This window comes from Vulpes vulpes, chromosome X (genome assembly GCF_048418805.1).
Source record: "Vulpes vulpes isolate BD-2025 chromosome X, VulVul3, whole genome shotgun sequence".
NCBI classification, from domain to species: Eukaryota; Metazoa; Chordata; class Mammalia; order Carnivora; family Canidae; genus Vulpes; species Vulpes vulpes.
In genome coordinates this window covers 58,345,012-58,360,651 of record NC_132796.1, presented here as the reverse complement: position 1 = coordinate 58,360,651, position 15,640 = coordinate 58,345,012, and the positions used below count along the sequence as shown (strand labels likewise).

The following is a 15,640-nucleotide window of genomic DNA, read 5'->3' as shown; positions in this document are numbered from 1 at the left end:
GAGAACCATTTTCCATTCAAATGGTCCTCAAAAGAAAGCAGGGGTAGCCATCCTTGTATCAGATAAACTAATATTTTTTTTGTCAGTAAAATCAATCTGAGTGTTAATTAAGGAACGAATTGGCTTCTCAATGAACAGTGTCACAATTCTGTTAAGATTGACAGTTGACAGATTGACACAACTTTAGGGAAAACATTTGGATACTTATTTCCAACACAAAAATAGCAAAAAGAGTATTAACGTAGTTCAGCAGCAGAAGAAACATTAAAGTTGTAGTGTGTGAAATTGCATAGTAGAGAATTCTTAAAATGTGGAGGGAGGCCCCGGAACCTGCGCCACCAGCCTCGGGCCCTCGGGCGGCGGGCATACTGGCCCGGCAGGCCGCCAGGTCCAAGGCGGCTCCCTCCCACCACAAGATCGCCTTCCCTGTCCTGGACATTCTGGACCCGCAGGATTCACCCACGCTGCGCTACCGGCCGTGCGCCCTGCTCCCCGGGAAGCCAAGAGAAGTTTGGCAGAGGCCGAAGCGGGGAAGGACGACTCAGGGGACTGAACAGGGGACTCAGCTAGGCAGCGGGAGACCTCTGATGCTGCTGACCGTGGCGCGGGCGAGGCGTCCCCCTTGGAAGGCTCGGAGGACGAGGAGGCGGAGGACGAGGAAGAGGAAGCCGAGGATGCAGGTGCGCGGCGGCCGCAAGAGCGGGCTGAGCGCCTGCCGGTGGACCCGGCGTGCTCCCCGAGTTCTGGGTGGTGGCGCTGGCGGCGGCGGAGCGTGGCCCCCGCGGGCTCGCCGGCTCGCGGGCTCCCCGGGCTCGCCCGGCTCCCCGCGGCCCCGGCGCTGGCGGCCGAGCCCTGCTGCGCCAAGCCGAGGCGCGCGCCCCGCCTTCACCTACAAGCAGCTGGTGGCCCTGGAGAACAAGTTCCGGCTGCGCACTACCGGTTGGTGTGAGAGCGCCTGAACCTCGCGCTGTCGCTCAGCCTCACTGAGACGCAGGTCCCAATCTGGTTCCAGAAGCGGAGGACCAAGTGGAAGAAGCAGAAGCCCAGCGCCGATTTTAATTTTCTGAGAAGACCGCCTGGCCCGCCGCGCTGCCCTTGCAGACTTTCCCCTCCTCCTCGGCGCCCGACGTCCTCTTTCTGGCGGCCAGCTCCTTCCACCGAGGCCGCAGCCACTGGGGGCCCCTTTGCATCCTTCCTCGGGCCCTCCTACCTGACCCCTTTCTTTGCCCCACACCTACGAACCTGGCGCCTCTCGGGGGTCCACCGGGTGGGAACTCAGGAGTCACTGGCGTGGTCAACCGGCTCCCGGTTCCACCAAGGTGCGCCCATGCGCAGGGACCGCCCCCTCGGGGTGAGCGGCTGTCTGCGTGCGCCTTCCCTCCGGGCTGTCGGGAGGCGCCAGCAGGGGGCACGGCCGCCTGCCCACTAGGGCCTTTCCCCCCTCGACTCCCCCCGTCCCCCGCCAGAATCCACGCGGTCCACAAAGGGGTTCAAGGAGGGTCCCGACAACAAGGCTGTCCTCTGTGCTTCCCGCTTCTGCACCTGGCTCTTCTCTTTCGCTCAGGCTCCATTCAGCTCAAGGGTCTGGGTGTCCGGAGCAGGGCTGCTGCAGCTGCTGCGGGGATGGAGATTCCGGGGAGCCAAGATATCCTCCTGCCCGCCTGTCGCTCACACTAGAATGGAATCTTCTTCCAACATTTTAGCTCACTCGGAGGGTAAGCAGCCTCCCCCCTTCCGAAGCGGATGGTTTCCCTTTTCATACTCGTTGTTTGGCCCAAACCCAGCGATTCCTTCCAGATACTGAATGAGCTGTGTCCACGAACACACACTGCCGCTGTGAAATGGACTATTTTTAAATGCACAAAATTGCACGTTTTTAGATTTTCCTTTAAAATTGGGACATGAGCGCAGTTCTTGTTCCAAACAGATTGCACACAGTCTGTTCCTGAGATAATAGGTATTTTACTTTTCTGAGAAGACCAGAAGTTTCTTTTTGATTTAATAATAAATTTATTTTTTATTGGTGTTCAATTTGTCAAAATACAGAACAACACCCAGTGCACATAACGTCAAGTGCCCCCCTTACTCCCCGTCACCCACTCACCCCCACCCCCCCACCCACCTCCCCTTCCACCACCCCTACTTTATTTCCCAGAGTTAGGAGTCTTTATGTTCTTTCTCCCTATATTAGATAACTAAATTTTACCCCGAAGACTGTAGAGAGAGATGAAGAGGGACACTATATCATACTTAAAGGATCTATCTATCCAAGAAGAGGACTTAACAATCATCAATATACATGCCCCGAATGTGCCAAATATATGAATGAATTAATAACCAAAGTTAAGACATATTTAGATAATAATACACTTATACTTGGTGACATCAATCTAGCGCATTCTACACTTGACAGGTCTTCTAAGCACAACATCTCAAAAGAAACAAGAGCTTTAAATGATACACTGGACCAGATGGATTTCACAGATACCTACAGAACTTTACACCCAAACTCAACTGAATAGACATTCTTCTCAAGTGCACATGGAATGTTCTCCAGAATAGACCACATACTGGGTCACAAATCAGGTCTTAACCAATACCAAAAGATTGGGATCGTCCCTTGCATATTCCAGACCATAATGCCTTGAAATTAGAACTAAATCACAACAAGAATTTGGAAGGATTTCAAACAGGGGAGGTTAAGGACCATCCTGCTAAAAGATGAAAGGGTCAATGAGGAAATTAAGAAAGAATTAAAAAGATTCATGGAAACTAATGAGAATGAAGATACAACCATTCAAAATATTTGGGATACAGCAAAAGCAGTCCTGAGGGGGAAATACGTTGCAATGCAAGCATCCATCCAAAAACTGGAAAGAACTCAATACAAAAGCTAACATTACACCTAAAGGATCTGGAGAAAAAAACAGCAAACACATCCTACACCCAGCAGGACAAGAGAGTTAATAAAGATTCGAGGAGAACTCAATGAAATAGAGACCAGAAGAACTGTGGAACAGATCAACAAAACCAGGAGTTGGTTCCTTGAAAAAATTAGTAAGATAGATAAACCATTAGCCAGCCTTATTAAAAAGAAGAGTGAGAAGAGTCAAATTAATAAACTCGTGAATGAGAAAGGAGAGATCACTGCCAACACCAAGGAAATACAAACGATTTTAAAAACATATGAGCAGCTATAGGCCAATAAATTAGGCAATCTAGAAAAAATGGACGCATTTCTGGAAAACCATAAACTACCAAAACTGGAACTGGAAGAAATAGAAAACCTGAACAGGCCAAAAACCAGGGAGGAAATTGAAGCAGTCATCAAAAACCTCCCAAGACACAAAAGTCCAGGGCCAGATGGCTTCCCAGGGGAATTCTATCAAACGTTTAAAGAAGAAACCATACCTATTCCACTAAAGCTGTTTGGAAAGATAGAAAGAGATGGAGTACTTCCATCCTTGTTTTATGAGGCCAGCATCACCTTAATTCCAAAACCAGACAAAGACCCCACCAAAAAGGAGAATTATATACCAATATCCCTGATGAACATGGATGCAAAAATTCTCAATTAGATACTAGCCAATAGGATCCAAGAGTACATTAAGAAAATTATTCATCATGACCAAGTAGGATTTATCCCCGAGACACAAGGCTGGTTCAACACTCGTAAAACAATCAATGTGATTTATCATATCAGCAAGAGAAAAACCAAGAACCATATGATCCTCTCATTAGATGCAAAGAAAGCATTTGACAGCAACGGATACAGTCAACAAAACTAAAAGTCAACCTACAGAATGGGAGAAGATATTTGCAAATGACGTATCAGATAAAGGGCTAGTTTCCAAGATCTATAAAGAACTTATTCAACTCAACAGCAAAGAAACAAACTATCCTATCATGAAATGGGCAAAAGACATGAAGAGAAATCTCACAGAGTAAGACATAGACATGGCCAACATGCACATGAGAAAATGCTCTGCATCACTTGCCATCAGGGAAATACAAATCAAAACCACAATGAGATACCACCTCACACCTGTGAGAATGGGGAAAATTAACAAGGCAGGAAACAACAAATTTTGGAAAGGATGTGGAGAAAGGGGAACCCTCTTGCACTGTTGGTGGGAATGTGAACTGGCGCAGCCACTCTGGAAAACTGTGTGGAGGTTCCTCAAAGAGTTAAAAATAGATCTGCCCTATGACCCAGCAATTGCACTTCTGGGTATTTACCCCAAGGATACAGATGCAGTGAAGCCAGGACACCTGCACCCCGATGTTTCTAGCAGCAATGTCCACAATAGCCAAAATATGGAAGGAGCCTTGGTGTCAATCGAAAGATAAATGGATAAGGAAGATGTGGTATATATATTCAATGGAATATTACTCAGCCATTAGAAACGACATATACCCACCATTTGCTTCGACGTGGTTGGAACTGGAGGGTATTATGCTGAATGAAGTAAGTCAATCAGAGAAGGACAAACAGTGTATGTTCTCATTCATTTTGGGAATATAAAAATAGTGAAAGGGAATATAAGGGAAGGGAGAAGAAATGTGTGGGAAATATCAGAGGGAGACAGAACATAAATACTCCTAACTCTGGAAATGAACTAGGGGTGGTGGAAGGGGAGGAGGTCGGGGGCTGGGGGTGAATGTGTGACGGGCACTGAAGGGGGCACTTGACGCGATGAGTACTGGGTGTTATTCTGTATGTTGGTAAATTGAACACCAATAAAAAATAAATTTATTAAAAAATAACAGGGCACAATTCCACCTTTATTGTAGGAATCTTTATTCCTGTAGATACTTTATAATACAGAAGAAGGTAGTTGTTATTGTTTTTTTTTTAATGTAAAGGGAGAATGTCTACTGTTCTTCCCAACGGTCTGAATTCAGGGAAATTTTATAAAAATGTAGATTATTTTTTCGTCTATAACATATTTTATGTTCACTAAGAAATACCAATTTTAATTGTATTTTATTGAGGTATAGTTGACATATATTACTTTTAGGTGTGCAGCATAATGTTTCAAAATTTGTATTCATTGTGAAATGATTACCACAGATAACATTCATCATCATGAAAGTTCCATAATTTTTTTCTTGCGATGACAAATTTTAGGATTTACTATCTTAGCAACTTTAAAATATGCAATAAAGTCCTAGTAACAGGGCACCTGAGTGGCTCAGTGGTTGAGCTCAGGGCATGATTCTGGGGTCTTGGGATCGAGTCCCACATCAGGGTCCCCACGGGAAGCTTGCTTCTACATCTACCTGTGTCTCTGCCTCCTTCTCTGTGTCTCTCATGAATAAATAAAATATTCTATTTTAAAAATTTTTCATTGGAGTTCAATTTGCCAACATATAGCATAACACCCAATGTTCATCCCATCAAGTGCCTCCCTCAGAGCCCTTCACCCCAACCCCACCCACCTCCCTTTCCACCACTCCTTGTTCCTTTCTCAGATTTAGGAGTCTCTCATGTTCTGTCTCCCTCTCTGATATTTCCCACTCATTTTTCTCCTTTCCTCTTTATTCCCTTTTACTATTTTTTATATTCTCCAAATGAATGAGACCATATAATGTTTGTCCTTCTCCGATTGACTTATTTCACTCAGCATAATACCCTCCAGGTCCATCCACATTGAAGCAAATGGTGGGTATATGTCGTTTCTAATGGCTAATATTCCATTGTATACATATAAAACATCTTCCTTATCCATTCACCTTCTGATGGACACTGAGGCTTCTTCCTCAGCTTGGCTATTGTGGACAAAGCAGCAATAAACATCGGGGTGCAGATGTCCTGGCGTTTCACTGCCTCTGTATCTTTGGAGTAAATCCCCAGCAGTTATCAGAGGGCATATCTATTTTTAACTCTTTGAGGAACATCCACAGAGTTTTCCAGAGTGGCTGCAACATTTCACATTCCCACCAACAGTGCAAGAGTGTTCCTCTTTCTCCACATCCTCTCCAACATCTGTTGTTTCCTGCCTTGTTAATTTTCCCCATTCTCACTGGTGTGAGTTGGTATTTCACTGTGGTTTTGATTTGTAATTCCCTGTTGGCAAAGGATGCAGAGCATTTTCTCATGTGCTTGTTGGCCAGGTCTATGTCTTCCTCTGTGAGATCTTTGTTCATGGCTTTTGCCCGTTTCAAGATTGGATTGTTTGCTTCTTTGCTGCTGAATTTAAAAGTTCTTTATACATCTTATATACTAGCCCTTTATCTGATAGGACATTTGCAAATCTTCTCCCATTGTGTAGGTGGTGTTTAGGTTTGTTGACTGTTTCTTTTGCGGTGCAAAAGCTTCTGATCTTGATGAAGTCCCAATAGTTCATTTTTGCTTTTTTTTCTCTTGCCTTCTTGGATGTATCTTGCAAGAAGTTGCTGTGGCCGAGTTCAAAGAGGGTGTTGCCTGCGTTCTCCTCTAGGATTTTGATGGAGTCTTGTCTCACATTTAGATCCTTCATCCATTTTGAGTTGATCTTTGTGTATGGTGTAGGAGAATGGTCCAGTTTCATTCTTCTGCATGTGGTTGTCCAATTTTCCTAGCACCATTTATTGAAGAGACTGTCTTTGTTCCAGTGCAAAATCTTTCCTACTTTCTTGAATCTTAGTTGACCATAAAGTTGAGGGTCCACTTCTGGATTCTCTATTCTGTTCCATTGATCTACTTGTCTGTTTTTGTGCCAGTACTACACTGTCTTGATGACCATAGCTTTGTAGTACAATGTGAAATCTGGCATTGTGATGCCCCCAGCTATGGTTTTCTTTTTTAATATTCCCCTGGCTATTTGGGGTCTTTTCTGATTCCACACAAATTGTAATATGATTTGTTCCAACTTTCTGAAGATTGTCCATGGTATTTTGATAGGGAATGCATTAAATGTGTAAATTGCCCTCGGTAACATTGACATTGTCACAATATTTATTCTGCCAATCCATGAGCATGGAATATTTTTCCGTCTCTTGGTGTCTTCCTCAATTTCTTTCAGAAGCGGTCTGTAGTTTTTAGGGTATAGATCCTTTACCTCTTTGGTTAGGTTTATTCCTAGGTATCTTATGCTTTTGGGTGCAACTGTAAATGGGATGTACTCTTTAATTTCTCTTTCTTCAGTCTCATTGTTAGTGTATAGAAATGTCACTGACTTCTGGGCTTTGATTTTGTATCCTGCCACACTTCCGAATTGCTGTATGAGTTCTAGCAGTCTTGGGGTGGAATCTTTTGGGTTTTCTACGTACAGTGTCATGTCATCTGCGAAGAGGTAGAGTTTGACTTCTTCTTTGCCAATTTGAATCCCTTTTATTTCTTTTTGTTGCCTGATTGCTGAGGCTAGAACTTCTAGTTCTATGTTGAATAGCAGTGGTGACAGTGGACATCCCTGTCTTGTTCCCAATCTTAGGGGAAGGGCTCCCAGTGCTTCCCCATTGAGAATGATATTTGTTGTTGCCTTTTTGTAGATGGCTTTGAAGATGCCGAGGAAAGTTCCCTCTATCCCTATACTCTGAAGAGTTTTGATCAGGAATGGATGCTGTATTTTGTCGAATGCTTTCTCTTCATCTCTTGAGAGTATCATATGGTTCTTGTTTTTCCTCTTGCTGATATGATCAATCACATTGATTGCTTTACGAGTGTTGAACCAGCCTTGCATCCTCCGGATAAATCCAATTTGGTCATGGTAAATAATCTTCTTAATGTATTGTTGGATTCTATTGGCTAGTATCTTGTTGAGAATTTTTGCATCCATGTTCATCAGAGATATTGGTATATAATTCTCCTTTTTGGTGGGGTCTTTTTCTGGTTTTGGAATTAATGTGATGTTGGCCTCATAGAATGAGTTTGGACATATTCCATCTCTTTGTTTGTTTCTGAACAGCTTTAGTAAAATAGGTTTTGTTTCTTCTTTAAACGTTTGGTAGAATTCCCCTGGGTAGCCATGTGGCCTTGGACTTTTGTTTCTTGGGAGGTTTTTGATTAATGCTTCAATTTCCTCCCTGGTTATTGGCCTGTTCTATTAATATGTTTTTTATTTCTTCCATTTCCAGTTTGGTAATTTGAGGTTTTCCAGAAATGAGTCCATTTCTTCTAGATTGCCTAATTTATTGGAGTATAGCTGCTCATAATAAGTTTTTAAGATCGTTTGTATTTCCTTGGTATTGGTGGTGATCTCTCCTTTCTCATTCATGATTTTATTAATTTGAGTCTTCTCTCTTCTTTTTAATAAGGCTGGCTAATGGTGTATCTTTCTTATTAATTCTTTCAAAGAACCAACTCCTGGTATTGTTAATCCGTTCCACAGTTCTTCTGGTCTCTATTTCATGGAGTTCTGCTTGAATCTTTAACTGTCTTCTGCTGGGTATAGGATCTATTTGCTGTTTTTTCTCCAGCTCCTTTAGGTGCAAGGTTAGCTTTTGTATTTGAGTTCTTTCCAGTTTTTGAATGGATGCTTGTATTGCAATGTATTTCTTTCTCAGGACTGCTTTTGCTGTGTCCTGAAGATTTTGAACAGTTGTATCTTCATTCTCATTAGTTTCCATGAATCTTTTTAATTCTTTACTAATTTCCTGGTTGACCCTATATAAAACCTTTTAAAACAAAGTCTTATTAACTGTAGTAACCATGCTCTACATTACATCCTCAGAACATTTATTTTATAACTGATATTTTGTACCTTTTTACTCTCTTTATGCATTCTGCCCAACCACCACTCCCAGCCTTTAGATACCACCAACCTATTTTCTGCATCTATGAGGTTTTTTTTCTTTAAGACTCCATATGCAAATGTGATCTTATGGTGTTTATTTCCATGTCTGAATGATTTCACTTAGTATAATTCCTTCAAGGTCCACACACATCATAAATTGCAATATTTTATTCTTCTTAATGGCTGAATTTATATATTCCTTTATTCTTTGTTAAGGTAACTTGACTTCTCACATTATAAGATGCAATTATGAACCCTCTTATTTACCCCTTTTTCTCTATTCCCATATATATTTCACATCATAATTTCCTTTTTCTTCAGTTTTATTGTGATATGATTGGCATACAGCACCAAATAAATTAAAAGTGTAGAATATAATTAATTACTTCTTACATACATTTTTAAATGATTAGTACAAGAAGTTCAGTTAATATTCAAAATTTTGTATAGATATAAAAAAAGGAAAATATATATGATCATATTTTTAATGCATTCATCCCCTGATGGACATTGATATTCTTTCCATATTTCTTTAAAGATTTTATGTATTTTTTCATGATAGACACAGATAGAGGGGCAGAGACATAGGCAGATTGAGCAGCACGCTCCATGTGGGGAGCCCAATGAGGGACTCGATCCCATGACTCCAGAATTAAGACCTGAGCCAAAGGCAGAAGCTCAACCACTGAGCCACTCAGGCACCCCACATTCTTTTCATCTTTTCTACTGCAAATAATGTGGAAATGGACATGGAGGCATATATATATTTTTGAATTCGTGGAGTTTTTTTCAGATAAATATCCAGAATTGGATTTGCCAAATCATATAATTGTTCCATTTTCCCCTAGTAACTTCATCATTTTACATTATTGCCAAAATCGCACAAAGGTTATTTTTACTCCACATCCTTGCCAACACTTATTTTTAATCACAGCTATTTTAACAAATATGAGATGACAACTCATTTTGATTTTTTAAATATTTTATTTATTCATGAGAAACAGAGAGACAGAGGCAGAGACACAGGCAGAGGGAGAAGCAGGCTTCATGCAGGGAGCCCAGTGTGGGACTCAATCCTGGGACTCCAGGATCACGCCCTGAGCTGAAGGCAGACACTCAACTGCTGAGCCACCCAGGCATCCCTCATTTTTATTTTTATTTGCATTTCCCTGATGATTAATGATGTTGAACATCTTTTCATGTACTAGTTGACCATCTGTATGTCTTCTTTGGGAAACTGTCTATTCAGATCCCATGTCAATTTTTTAAATAAATTTTTTGTATCTGCTATTAAATTGTATGAGTGTTTTTAAATATATTTCTATATTAACCATTTATCATATATATGAATTGCTAATATTTTCTCCCGTTCAGTAAGTTGCCTTATCATTTTATTGATTTTTATAGTATTGTTTTGAAGTATAATATAAAAAAAACTATTCAAGTGAAATAGTTGGGGAGGAAAATAAAATCAATATTCTATTGCTCAACTCTTTGGCGTGAAACAATTACTTTCGACTCTTTAATTGTTTCTACTGTTAGTAAATTGTAGAATTTAAAAAAAATATGTTTATATTATATTGCTTTATCAAGTATACGTTTTTCACAATACATGGGAATTTGATTCATGCAAAGTATTTAATGTTCACTCTTTTGCCTGGCCAATATGCTTATAATATTTTTACTTCCCTTATTTGCTGCTTTTGTAAATCTAAACACTTTGTTTATAACTTTATTCTTTGTTAAGTAAACTTGACTTCTCACATTATAAGATGCAGCTATGTACATTCATACCCTGTCTTTTCTATTTCTCACATCTACTCCATATCCAAATTTCCTTTTTACATCCAGTTTTATCGCAATATAATTGGCTTACAGCACTGGATAAATTTAAATTTAAAGACAGTGCATAATGTTGTGTCTTACATGTGTTGTAAAAGGATTGTTACAGTAAGTTCAGTTAACATCCAAAATCTCGTAAGGAGGGCGGGGCAAGATAGTGGAAGAGTAGGGGTCCTCAACTCACCTGGCCCCACCAATTTACCTAGATAACTTTGAAATAATCCTGAGTACCTATGAATTCGACCTGAGATTAAAAGAAAACACAGCCAGAATGCTACAGAGAGAAGGGTTTTCACTTCTAGTAAGGTAAGAAGGGAGAAAAAAATAAAAAAGAATCAAGTGGGGGAGGGGTACCATGAGGAGCCAGGCTAAGGTGGGGTGGCAAAAGCCTCCCGGAGAGGAAAGCCCAGCCCTGGAGAAGCAGGAACTTTAAGAATCCGCACCAGATTCTTCCCAGATGGAAAAGCGCTTACAAGGGAAATGGGGCAGATTTGGAGGAGGGCAGTGTAGCCTCCAGTTTCTCTGAGTCACTAATAGAGGGAGTGCTCCCTGGGAAAACCACACCAAAAACTGTGGGCCGATCTCAGTAAAGGACTGGCGCACGCACCCAGCAGGGCATCTGGGAGAAGCCAGTGGATTAGGTGGGCTGTTCCAGATGGAAGTGTCTCTGCCGTGCTGCCTTCCGGAGCCCTGTGCACTGGGAGTGCGACTTCAGCAGCATAGGGCCCCGGATCCCAGGGCTCTGAGTGGACACAGCCAGCGATCCTGTGTTCCCCGGAGAAAGGCGAAAGCAGGGAGGGAACAGGAGAGCGAGGATTCTCCTGCTTCTGGGCACCCCCAAGCTGTGCAGATCAGTGCACCCATGCGGGCCTTGGGAGCATCTAGGCCACTGCAGATGGGGAGACTGGATTAGTTACTAGTGGGGAGCAAACTCCAGAGCTGGAGATCTGGCTACTGCCATGGTTGTTGTTCCTCTTTCTTTCACCTTGTGCCTGGGAGAGGTGGGGCCACGAGGGAACAAAGGCCTCACAGGGTCAAAAGCTCCCACTGAGCCCAGCTCCAGGCAGGTGACACGGCATCTCCCCAAGGTACACACACCTGAGAATCAGCACAACAGGTGCTTCCCCTAGAATACGGGCTGGTAGAACAGCAGAAGAGGAAGTTCTTGACCAAGCAGTGCTGAAAAGCTCCAGGAGAAGAAGAGGGATTAACAGTATATGGAACTAGAGGGTACCCTCCTTTCTCTCCCCCCTTTTTCCAGTAAACTTGTTTTTACATCAGACTAAAAATTTCCATTTTTTACTCTTTTCCCACCTTTACAATATTTTACAAGCTTTTCATTTTAAGTTTCTTCCTTTTTAACTTTCATATTTCTACAATTACATGTCTTAGATATATTTTCCACTTCTACATACCATTCAACATACTCATCTGAATATTGGGAGATATATGGGATATGATTTTTTTGTTGTTGTTATTTTGTTTTGTTTCCTCGGCCTCATTTTGTTCTATTTTTTCACGCTTACCAGAATAGCTATAATTTATTTATTTATTTATTTATTTATTTATTTATTGAATTTTTTTTAAATTTTATTTATTTATGATAGTCATCAGAGAGAGAGAGAGAGGCAGAGACATAGCAGAGTGAGAAGCAGGCTCCATGTACCGGGAGCCCGACGTGGGATTCGATCCCGGGTCTCCAGGATCGCGCCCTGGGCCAAAGGCAGGCGCCAAACCGCTGCGCCACCCAGGGATCCCTATTTATTGAATTTTTAAATTGGAGTTCGATTTGCCAACATATAGCATAAAACCCAGTGCTCATCCCGTCAAAGTGCCCCCTCAGTGCCCATCACCCAGTCAACCCAAACCACTGCCCACCTCCCTTTCCACAACCACTTGTTCGTTTCCCAGAGTTAGGTGTCTCTCATGTTCTGTCACCCTCACTGATAATTCCCACTCATTTTCTCTCCTTTCTTCTATTCCTTTCACGATTTTTTATATTCCCCAAGTGACTTAGACCATATAATGTTTGTCCTTTTCCAATTGACTTCCTTCACTCAGTATAATACCCTCCAGTTCTATCCACATTGAATCAAATGGTGGGTATTTGTCATTTCTAATGGCTGAGTAATAGTCCACTGTATACATTTACCACATCTTCTTTATCCATTCATCTTTTGAAGGACACCAAGGCTCCTTCCCTGATGGACACAGATGCAAAAATTCTCAACCAGATACTAGCCATTAGGGTCCAACAGTATATTAAGAAGATTATTCAGCATGACCAAGTGGGATTTATCCCTGGGATGCAAGGCTGATTCAACACTCGAAAAGCAAACAATGTGATAAATCATATCAACAAGACAAAAAAAAGAACCATATGATCCTCTCAATAGATGCAGAGAAGGCATTTGACAAAATACAGCATCCATTCCTGATCAAAACTCTTCAGAGTGTAGGGATAGAGGGAACAGTCCTCAGCATCCTAAAAGCCATCTACAAAAAGCACACAGCAAATATCATTTTCAATGGGGAAACACTGGGAGCCTTTCCCCTAAGATCAGGAACATGACAGGGTTGTCCAATCTCACATCTGCTATTCAAAATAGTACTTGACATCTTAGCCTCAGCAGTTAACAAAAAGCAATAAAAGCATTCAAAATGGCAAAGAAGAAATCAAACACTCTGTCTTCACAGATGACATGATACTGTACATAGAAAACCCAAAAGACTCCACCCCAAGATTGCAAGAACTCTTACAGCAATTCAGCAATGTGCAGGATACGAAATCAATACCCAGAAATCAGTGGCATTTTAATACACTAACAATGCGCCTGAAGAAAGAGAAATTAAGGAGTCCATCGCATTTACAATTGCACCCAAAAGCATCAGAAACCTAGGAATAAACCTAACCAAAGAGGTAATGGTTTTATTCCTTAAAAAATACAGAACACTCCTGAAAGAAATTGAGGAATATGCAAAAATATGGAAAAATATTCCATGCTCATGGATTGAAAGGTTAATATTGTGAAAATCTCTTTGCTACTGAGGGCAATTTCTATGTTCAATGCAATCCCTACCAAAATACCATGGACGTTCTTCAGAGTTGGGACAAATCATCTTAAGATTTGTGTCGAATCAGAAAAGACCCTGAATAACCCATTGAATATTGAAAAACAAAACCAGTGCCAGGGACCTCAAAATGCCGGATTTCAAGTTGTACTACAAATCTCTGATCATCCAGACAGTGTGGTACTGGCACAAAAACAGACAAATATATCAATGTATCAGAATAGATAACCCAGAAATGGGCCCTCAACTCATTGGCCAACTAATATTCGACAAAGCAGGAAAGACTTTCCACTGGAAAAAGGACAGCATCTTCCAAAAATGGTGCCATGAAAATTGGACAGCCACATTCAGAAGAATGAAATTAAACCATTCTCTTACACCATGTACAAATATAAACTCAAAATGGATGAAAGATCTAAATGTGAGACAAGAATCCATCAAAATCTTAGAGGAGAACACAGGCAACATTTTTTTTAACTTGGCCACAGCAATTTCTTGCAAGATACATCTATGGAGTCATGGGAAACAAAAGCAAAAATGAGTTATTAGGACTTATCCAAGATAAAAACTTCTGCACAGCAAATGAAACAGTCAACAAATCTAAAAGACAACCTACAGAATGGGAGAAGATACTTGCAAATGACATATCAGATAAGGGGCTAGTATCCAAGATCTATAAAAAAACTTATTAAACTCAACACCCAAGAAGCAAACAATCCAATCATGAAATGGGCAGAAGACATGAACAGAAATTTCACCAAAGAAAACATACACACGGCCACCAAGCACATGAAAATATGTTCCGTATCACTTGCCATCAGGGAGATACAAATCAAAACTACAATGAGATACCACCACACACCAGTGATAATTTTCAAAATTAACAAGACAGGAAACAAAAATTGTTGGAGAAGATATGGAGAAAGGGGTACCCTCTTGCATTGTTGGTGAAAATATGAACTGGTACAGCCACTGCAATACTAGCTGGTGGTTCCTCAAAGAGTTAAAAATAGAGCTACCCTATGTCCCAGCAATTGGACCACTGGGGACTTACCCCAAATATACAGATGCAGTAAAGATGCGAGACACCTGCACCCCAATGTTTATACCAGCAATGTCCACAATAGCCAAACTGCGGAAGGAGCCTCGGTGTTCATCAAAAAATGAATGGATAAAGAAGATGTGGTCTATGTATAAATGGAATATTACTCAGCCATTAGAAATGATGAATACCCACCTTTTGCCTTGACATGGATGGATCTGGAGGGTATTATGCCAAGTGAAGTAAGTCAATCAGAGAAGGGCAAACTTTGTATAGTTTCACTCATACAGGGAATATAAAAATAGTGAAATGGATTATATGGGAAAGGAGAGAAATCGAGTTGGAGAAATCAGAGAGGGTGATAGAACATGAGAGACTCCTAACTCTGGGAAAGGAACAAGGGCTAGTGTTAGGGGAGGTTGGTGGGGGGTGGGGTGACTGGTTAATGGGCACTGAGGGGGACACTTGACTGGTTGAGCACTGGGTGTGTTATGTTTTGTCAAATTGACCTGCAATAAAAAATACAATAAAATTATCATACAGATAGAAATAAACCATAAAATCTTGTGATGAACATTTATAGATTTTGCTCTCTTTTTATTTTTATTTCTACTTTTTAAAATTTAAATTCAAATGAGTTAATATACAGTGTAATATTAGTTTCAGATGTACTATTTAGTGATTCAACACTTACATGCCACATCCAGTGCTGATCACAACTTTACTCCATAACCCCCACCACCTTTTAAAACCAAACCACCACCCACCTCCCCTCCAGTAATTCGTTTCTTTTTTCCTCTATAGTTAAGAGTCTGTTTCTTGGTTTTCCTCTTTCCCCCTCTATATTCATTTGTTTTGTTCCTTAAATTCCACATATAAGTGAAATCTTACAGTATTTATCTTTCTCTGACTGACTGATGTCACTTAACATAATACTCTCTAGCTCCACCATGTCATTGCAAATGGC

General features: G+C 41.2%; 1 pseudogene; it reads left to right on the top strand.

Annotated features, from left to right (window-relative positions):
* Positions 1-308: 308 nt before the first annotated feature.
* On the top strand, positions 309-1,429 carry LOC112911938 (NK1 transcription factor-related protein 2 pseudogene; annotated as a pseudogene).
* Positions 1,430-15,640: the final 14,211 nt, after the last annotated feature.